An 8788-nucleotide genomic window follows, 5' to 3' on the forward strand; every position below is an offset into this window, starting at 1 on the left:
AGTCGGCCCGGAGCGTGAATCACCACTGTTCTTATCACCGATCGGGAATGGGCTCCATGGAGACGGGATCAGGATTTAAAATATTTTCACCTCTCACCCCTCCTTCCCAGCATGCCTGAGCAGTTAGAACCAAGGCCCTGGTTTCACAATCCCAGCACTAACTGTGATCCAGTGAGTTATTAATGAACCTCAGAAATCAGAAGTCTGTTGCTGTCCTGGATCCATGGGTTAGTCTCAGATATTCAAGTCCATCAATGTATAACAGCCGTCAATAATACCCACGCAGGACCCTTGCAACCAAAAGCTGCCAAGTGGTGTCTCCACCACAGATGTTCCAGATAAAATTCAGGTTGCCGTCCTGAACAAGCACAACATCTGTTCCAGCTGCAGTATTTGCCCTGTCTATAACCTTTCACCTTTACACCAAGTCACCATTCCATTTGGACCAGATCAATTTTTTGTGCCCCGTATGGCTGTGTACAAACGTTTCTCCAGATTGTTTATCCTGCACATTCATACCTCGTGTCACCTCTGTACGTACCTTACGGAACCTCGTCTCGTCTACAATACCTTCACCTGCTGTGAGGTGACCTCACTATGAGGAGCAAGCACCTGAGGAGGATTTTATTGGCATCACCTGCACCTTATTTATAGAAAGCATAATCTTAAGAAGCATTTAATTTACCTTTGGTAGGAACATAGGAAAAGGAAGAGGCTTTTCAGCCCATCGAGTCTGTTCCACTATTCAATTCGATCAAGGCTGATTTGTACCTCAGCTCCATATCACTGTGGTAACTTCCTGAGGTGCGGGGCCCAGAACTGAACACAGTGACTCCAGACGGGGTCTAACCAGAGCTTTGTACAACTGAAGCATAACTTCACCCCCTTTGTATTCCAACCTTCGAGATAAAGACTAACATTCCATTAGCCTTTTTGATTATTTTTTTTACCTGTCCATAAAACAAGCTTTAAAATTTGACAGGGTGATTTGAAACAGTTGATTTTTATTGCAAAGTTTTACCCTGTTTAGGAGAAAGTATTTAATTTCTCTTTGTTGTTCAAGGGTCTCAGCCCAGACTCCACTCAGACATCCTGCTCCAGGGGGCAGCTTAACACTGCATGCAAGAGGAGCACAGGATTGGACTGGTCTTCCAATCTCTACCTCCAAGAAACATTCTTGAGTCTACATAGCATCACTGTGCTCCCCCCCTCACCCACAATTACTCCCTCATGGCTTCTGGAGCCTGGGTATTTAAAGTGAACACTCAAAGAGTTAACAAGTTCATCAACATTTTCAAGTTATTAATAATCAGAAATCCATCAATACAAACACTCCTACCTGAAGGAAGCAGGTTCCAATCGGTTCATTTTCCTTGATCGATGTATTATAGAAATTGCTGCTGAACACGGGCTCGTTATCATTAACATCCTGTATCGCTATGGTGACAGTGACAGAGGAGGACAGGGGGGTGTTTCCCCGATCAGTGGCCACCACCGTCAACCTGGGAGCAGGATCTGTTTCATAGTCAAGAGTCGCGGCTGTGGTAATAACTCCAGTGGCTTGATCGATGGTGAACCAATCAGAATGAGACTCTGGGCTGCTGATGATGCTATACACAATCTCGCCATTACTGCCCTCATCTTTATCTCTGGCTGTTACTTGTAGCACGAAGCTTCCAGGGTACAGGACCTCTGGGATGGACTGTTTATATCCTGAGTGGTCAAAGACTGGAGGATTGTCATTAACATCAGTCACATGTATGGTAAATGTGGATTCAGCCCTCAATGGTGGGGTTCCAGAATCTGTCGCCATTACACTGAGCTGGTAAGTATCTTGCTCCTCTCTGTCTAACACCTGGTCCACGCAGATCAGATAAATAATATTGTCCTTGGTAGTCAGCCCAAATTTACCATCACCACCATCCAGTGATACATTGACTTTAGCATATTCTCCATAGTCAGGATCGGATACAGAGATCCTGGCCACAAATTGGCCAGGTTGGGCTCCCTCCGAGATGTGGGGCGAGCCATCTTCACTGAGAAAGATGATGGTGAGAGTGGGCTGGTTATCATTGTAATCCTTGACCTGGACGGTTACAAATGTTGTTGTCACCTCAGGGTGTGTGGCATTATCTCGAGCTTGAACCACCAGCTCATGAACTTTCTTCATTTCATAATCCAGCCCTTTATTTAACTTGATCACGCCCGTCTTTGAATCTATGGCAAAGTACTGGTTGGGATCACTCTGCCTCCTGTTGATCTCATAAATGACCACACCATTATTCCCTTCATCTATATCTGTGGCAAAGACCTGGAGAAGACTGCTGCCGGGCTGTAAGCTTTCTGAGATCATGGCATGGTATCGAGTCTGATTAAATATTGGAGCGTTGTCATTGACGTCTAATATGGAGACATCCAAGGTCATCTGACTTGTTTTGCGGGGAGCTCCGCCATCGAAGGCTTCAATCACCAACGTGTAGGTGGACCTCTTCTCCCTGTCCAGGGGATTATTGACCACTAATTCCAGGTCCAGTGTCTCTGTGGCTCTCTTAGTTTCCAGCCTAAAGGCTTGTCCAACATTCCCATCTTTGATAAGATATCCCTGTGTGCTAAATTGACCTCCATCTGCGTCAATGGCTGAATCTAAACGAAACCTCGTTCCCACAGGCGTCTGCTCGGGTACTTTCAGTCTCATCTGACTGCTGGGAAACACTGGAGCATTGTCATTGATATCATTGACTAATATCACCACTTCCACCGCATCACCTCCCCAATTCACCGCAACAAACTTGTACTTATCTCTGGACTCACGATCCAACACTCTGGCTGTTTTAATAATCCCGGTGGTTTCGTCAATAATTAAGTCGGAAGACATGCCGGTGCCATCAGTCTCGTGTATAAAGAAGCTGCTGGTTATGTGCCCGGGGGGCAGGCCTGCATTTATATCTCCAATGATGGTATAAGCTGGCTGCTCCTCATCGATTCGTAAAACAAGAGGTTCATCTGGCCCTGCCATGGACCATCCAACCAGGAATCCCGACACCACGTGAAGCCACAGAAACATACCTCGGTATTTAGCCTGGCGCCTCCTCATTACATCCATAATTACCATCAATGTTGCTCCTGAAGGCCGCAATTTCCTCTCTTCATACGGAGAATCTCTACTATTCTATAAAAAAGATTGATTGCAGTGTTACTCACAGGGATATTAGGAGATTACTGATAACTGCAGCGTTATACATTGGAAGGATAAGTTCAAGAAAGTGGTCTTCCTACGAGCCACATTCTCCGTCTGTCATTAGTGCGAATGTGTTACCGGGTGGGTAACCGAGCAACGTCTGTATCTCACAACTCAAACACCCCTCATTTTCCTGACATCAGAACAGGCACCTTACGTTAAAAACCCGTAAACTTGCTCCTAAAATCTTCCATGAATTAGGTCATTCAGAGTTCCTGCTCCTGATCATCAACAATTGGCTGGCTGGAAAATGCATTTGTGTCAAGATCAGGTGCAGAAGTCACTCGACTAGTGAATATCAGCTACATAGAGAGTCAGTGTCTGTGGCACCCGTACCCCAGTGAGTGTCAGTGTCTATCGAACTGTACCCCAGTGAGAGTCAGTGTCTGTGGCACCCGTACCCCAGTGAGAGTCAGTGTCTGTGGGACCCGTACCCCAGTGAGAGTCAGTGTCTATGGCACCCGTACCCCAATGAGAGTCAGTGTCTGTGGAGCTGTACCCCAGTGAGAGTCAGTGTCTGTGGAACCCGTACCCCAGTGAGAGTCAGTGTCTGTGGAACTGTATCCCAGTGAGAGTCAGTGTCTGTGGCACCCGTACCCCAGTGAGAGTCAGTGTCTGTCGAACTGTACCCCAGTGAGAGTCAGTATCTGTGGAACCCATACCCCAGTGAGAGTCAGTGTCTGTGGCACTGTATCCCAATGAGAGTCAGTGTCTGTGGAACCCGTACCCCAGTGAGAGTCAGTGTCTGTGGCACTGTATCCCAGTGAGAGTCAGTGTCTGTGGAACCCGTACCCCAGTGAGAGTCAGTGTCTGTGGCACCCGTACCCCAGTGAGAGTCAGTGTCTGTGGAACTGTACCCCAGTAAGAGTCAGTGTCTGTGGAACCCGTACCCCAGTGAGTCAGTGTCTGTGGAACTGTATCCCAGTGAGAGTCAGTGTCTGTGGCACCCGTACCCCAGTGAGAGTCAGTGTCTGTCGAACTGTACCCCAGTGAGAGTCAGTATCTGTGGAACCCGTACCCCAGTGAGAGTCAGTGTCTGTGGAACCCGTACCCCAGTGAGAGTCAGTGCCTGTGGAACCCGTACCCCAGCGAGAGTCAGTGTCTGTCGAACTGTACCCCTCTCTCTCTCCCCCACTCTCTCTCAGAGTAGATAAAGGGGAGCCAGTGGATGTTGTATATTTGGATTTCGAAAAGGCATTCCCTAAGGTGCCACATACAAGGTTGTTGCACAAGATAGGAGCTCATGGGGTTGGGTGGAATATATTAGTATGGACAGGGGATTGGTTAACGGACAGAAAACAGAGAGTAGGGATAAACGGGTCATTTTCTGGTTGGCAGGCTGTAACTAATGGGGTGCTGCAAGGATCAGTGATTGGGCCTCAGCTATTCACGATCTATATTAATGACTTAGATGAAGGGACCGAGTGTAATGTATCCAAGTTTGCTGACAATACAAAGCTAGGTGGGACAGTAAGCTGTGAGGAGAACACAAAGAGTCTGCAAAGGGATTTAGACAGGTTAAGTGAGTGGGCATTAAGGTGGCTGATGGAGTATAATGTGGGGAAATGTGAGGTTATTCACCTTGGTTGGAAAAATAGAAAAACAGAATATTTTTTAAATGGTGAGAAACTATTAAATGTTGATGTTCAGAGAGATTTAGCTGTCCTCGTACAGGAAACACAGAGAGTTAACATGCAGGAACAGCAAGCAATTCGGAAGGCAAATGGCATGTTGGCCTTTATTGCAAGAGAGTTGGAGTATAAGAGTAAGGAAGTCTTGCTACAATTGTACAGGGCTTTGGTGAGATCACACCTGGAGTACTGGGCACAGTTCTGGTCTCTATATCTGAGGAAGGATATACTTGCCTTGGAGGCAGTGCAACAAAGGTTCACTAGATTGATTCCTGGGATGAGAGGGCTGTCCTATGATGAGAGATTGTGTAGAATGGGCCGATACTCTGGAGTTTACAAGAATGAGAGAGGATCTCATTGAAACATATAAGATTCTGAGGAGGATTGACAGGGTAGATGCTGAGAGGTTGTTTCCCCTGGCTGGAGTGTCTAGAGTCAGGGGTCAAAGTCTCAGAATACGGGGTTGGCCAATTAAAATTGAGATGAGGAGGAATTTCTTCACTCAGAGGGTTATGAATCTTTGGAATTCTCTACCCCAGAGGGCTGTGGATGCTGAGTCTTTGAGTATATTCAAGGCTGAGATCGATAGATTTTTGGACTTATGGGGAATCAAGGGATATGGAGATTGGGCAGGAAAGTGGAGTTGAGGTCGAAGATCAGCCATGATCTTATTGAATGGCGGAGCAGGTATATGGCCTACTCCTGCTCATAATTCTTATGATCAATAACATCACGCAAAGCACGCCACTCTGTCATAGATCGATACAGCACAGAAGGAGGCCATTCAGCCCATTGTGCCTGTGCCGGCTCTTTGAACGAGCTCTCCAATTAGTCCCACTCCCCCCTGCTCTTTCCCCAGAGCCCTGTGAATTTCTCCTTTTCAAGTATTTATCCAATTCCCTTTTGAAAGTTATTATTGAATCTGCTTCCACCGCCCTTTCAGGCAGTGCATTCCAGATCACAACAACTCGCTGCGTAAATAAAATTCTCCTCATCTCCCCTCTGCACTTTTGCCACTTTCTTAAATCTGTGTCCTCTGATTACTGTCCCTCCTGCCACTGGAAACAGTTTCTCCTTATTTACTCTAACAAAATCTCTCATAATTTTGAGCACCTCTATTAAATCCCCCCTTAACCTTGTCTGTTCCAAGGAGAACAACCCCAGCTTCTCCAGTCTCTCCACATCACTGAAGTCCCTCATCCCTGAACCATTCCAGTAAATCTCCTCTGCGCCATCTCCAAGGCCTGGACATCCTTCCTAAAGTGTGGAGCCCAGAATTGGACACAATACTCCAGCTGAGGCCTAAACAGTGATTTATAAAGGTTTAGTATAACCTCCTTGCTGTTGTACTCTCTGCCTCTATTAATAAAGCCAAGGGTCCCGTCTGCTTTTTAACAGCCTTCTCAACTTGTCCTGCCACCTTCAAAGATTTGTGTACTTACACCCAACTCTCTCTGTTCCTGCACCCCCTTTAAAATGGTGCCATTTAGTTCGTATTGCCTCTCCTTATTCTTCCTACCAAAATGCACTGCCTGAAAGGGTGGTGGAGGCAGACTCAACTGTGGCTTTCAAAAGGGAATTGGATAAGTACCTGAAGGAAAAAAAATGCAGGGCTACGGAGAAAGGGCGGGGGAGCGGGACTAGCTGAAGTGCTCTTGCAGAGAGCCGGCATAGGCTCGATGGGCCGAATGGCCTCCATCTGTGCTGTAACCATTCTATGATTCTATATCACTTTGCACTTTTCTGCATTAAATTTCATCTGCCATGTGTCTGCCCATTTCACCAGCCTGTCTCTGCCCTACTGAAGTCTGCTACGATCTTCCATTTACAACTATTATGTCATCTGCAAACTTTGAAATTATGCCCTTTATGGTCCCAACACCAACCCCTGGGAGTCACCACTGTATACTTCCAACACTCTCCTCCCTTCTGTTCCTCCTATTTCAAACTCTCCTTCTCTCTCTCCCTCCATCCCTCCCCTCGCTCTCTCCCTCCATCTCTCCCTCTCCCCTCGCTCTCTCCCTCCATCTCTCCCTCTCCCCTCGCTCTCTCCCTCCATCCCTCCATCCCTCCCTCCATCCCTCCCTCTCCCCTCGCTCTCTCCCTCCATTCCTCCCTCTCCCCCTCCATTCCTCCCTCTCCATCTCTCCCCTCGCTCTCTCCCTCCCCCCTCGCTCTCTCCCTCCATCCCTCCCTCTCTCCCTCCATTCCTCCCTCTCCCCTCACTCTCTCCCTCCATCCCTCCCTCTCCATTCCTCCCTCTCTCCTCGCTCTCTCCCTCCATTCCTCCCTCTCCCCTCACTCTCTCCCTCCATCCCTCCCTCTCTCCTCGCTCTCTCCCTCCATTCCTCCCTCTCCCCTCCATCTCTCCCTCCCTCTCCCCTCGCTCTCTCCCCTCGCTCTCTCCCTCCCTCTCCCCTCGCTCTCCCCTCGCTCTCTCCCTCCCTCTCCCCTCGCTCTCTCCCTCCATCTCTCCCTCTCCCCTCGCTCTCTCCCTCCATCTCCCCTTCCATCTCCATCCCCCCCACTCTCTCCCTCCCTCCCTCTCCCCTCGCTCTCTCCATCTCTCCCCTCACTCTCTCCCTCTCTCCCTCCATCCCTCCCTCTCCACGCCCATTTCTCACAGTTACCCTGCTACCCAGCCAACCCCACTTGTTTCTCTCTTTTCCCCTCCTTTCTCTGTCTCTATCCTCTCCAGCCCCTCTCGCCCTGGATCACAATCTCCCTCTCTCTTTTCCCCTCTCCCTTTGAGCTCACTCCCCCCTTTCCTCTTTCTGCTTCTCTCCCTCCTTCTCCCTCTCTCACCTTCTCCCCCTCCATCTCCCCTCTCTCTCCCTCCTTCTCCCCTCTCTCTTCCTCCTTCTACCCCCTTCTCCTCTCAATTCAATTCAATTCAAATCGCTTTATTGGCATGACAAGGTACATCTTATGTTGCCAAAGCATCGAAAAAACATTTATGGTTGAACTCATAAACGCAGATCTATCCATACAGTGTATAAACAGATATATCCCTGAGTGTATAAATATACATTTATATAATTTGTATAAACTCTTAGGTTTACTGGTTGTCCCACCTTCTCCCCCTCCCCCTCTATCTCCCCTCTCTCTCACCTTCTCCCCCTCTTCCCCCATCGCTCCTGTTTCTCCAGCTCATTGTCCTGCTCTCCGACACCCTCCCAAACCCCCTCTCGCTCTCCCCTCTCCCCCTCTCTCTCTCCCTCCCGCTTTTCTCTCCCGTATCCCCCTGCCCTCCCCGCTCTCCCCCTCACTCACCCGGATTTCCAGCTCCTTCTCTCCGATCCACTCTTCTCTCCGAGGTCCTTTGAATTAAAATTCCGGAGTCGATGCGGGAATCCGCTACCTGGGACCAAGAAAAGGCAGCGGATGGAACCGAGAGCCGGAGGCAATGAGTCACATCCCGGGAGCTGGGCTGGAGCAGGAGCCGGGAGCTGGGAGCAGGAGCCGGGGGACGATGGCTGGGATCTGGGAGCGGGGCTGGAGCCGAATCGGCTCCTCCTGCAACAGCGCCGACTGAGCGCAACACGTCAGCACCTCCTGCCGCCCGCCGGAGTCCCCACCTCCCAGAGCCAGAGACCGACAGACAGAGAGAGAGAGACCCCGACTCAGAGAGAGAGAGACCCCAACACAGAGAGAGAGAGACCCCGACCCAGAGAGAGAGACCGACAGAGAGAGAGAGAGAGAGAGACCCCGACAGAGAGAGAGAGAGAGAGAGACCCCGACCCAGAGAGAGAGAGACCCCGACCCAGAGAGAGAGAGACCCCGACCCAGAGAGAGTACAAAGACTGTTTAAAATTAATATTGTTTAAAAGTAATATTGTATGTACCCAACAAATGTCAAATCGATTGACACCTACAGAATGTTGGAAAACTGTACCTTTTTGCTATGTAAGCTTTGGCA

The 8788-nt window shown here is 49.0% G+C and overlaps 1 pseudogene across 1 annotated transcript; it reads right to left on the reverse strand.

Moving 5' to 3' along the window:
• Positions 1 to 942: 942 nt before the first annotated feature.
• LOC147112211 (protocadherin-16 pseudogene) lies at positions 943 to 8522 on the reverse strand (annotated as a pseudogene). The gene is made up of 2 exons (XR_015079866.1): positions 8143 to 8522; positions 943 to 3169 (listed from the first exon to the last, which is right to left on the reverse strand). The product of XR_015079866.1 is annotated as a protocadherin-16 pseudogene (transcript).
• Between the last annotated feature and the right edge of the window lie 266 nt (positions 8523 to 8788).

Source organism: Somniosus microcephalus, chromosome 10 (assembly GCF_052327205.1).
Source record: "Somniosus microcephalus isolate GS21.2 chromosome 10, FLI_Smic_1.0, whole genome shotgun sequence".
In the NCBI taxonomy this organism is placed as follows: Eukaryota; Metazoa; Chordata; class Chondrichthyes; order Squaliformes; family Somniosidae; genus Somniosus; species Somniosus microcephalus.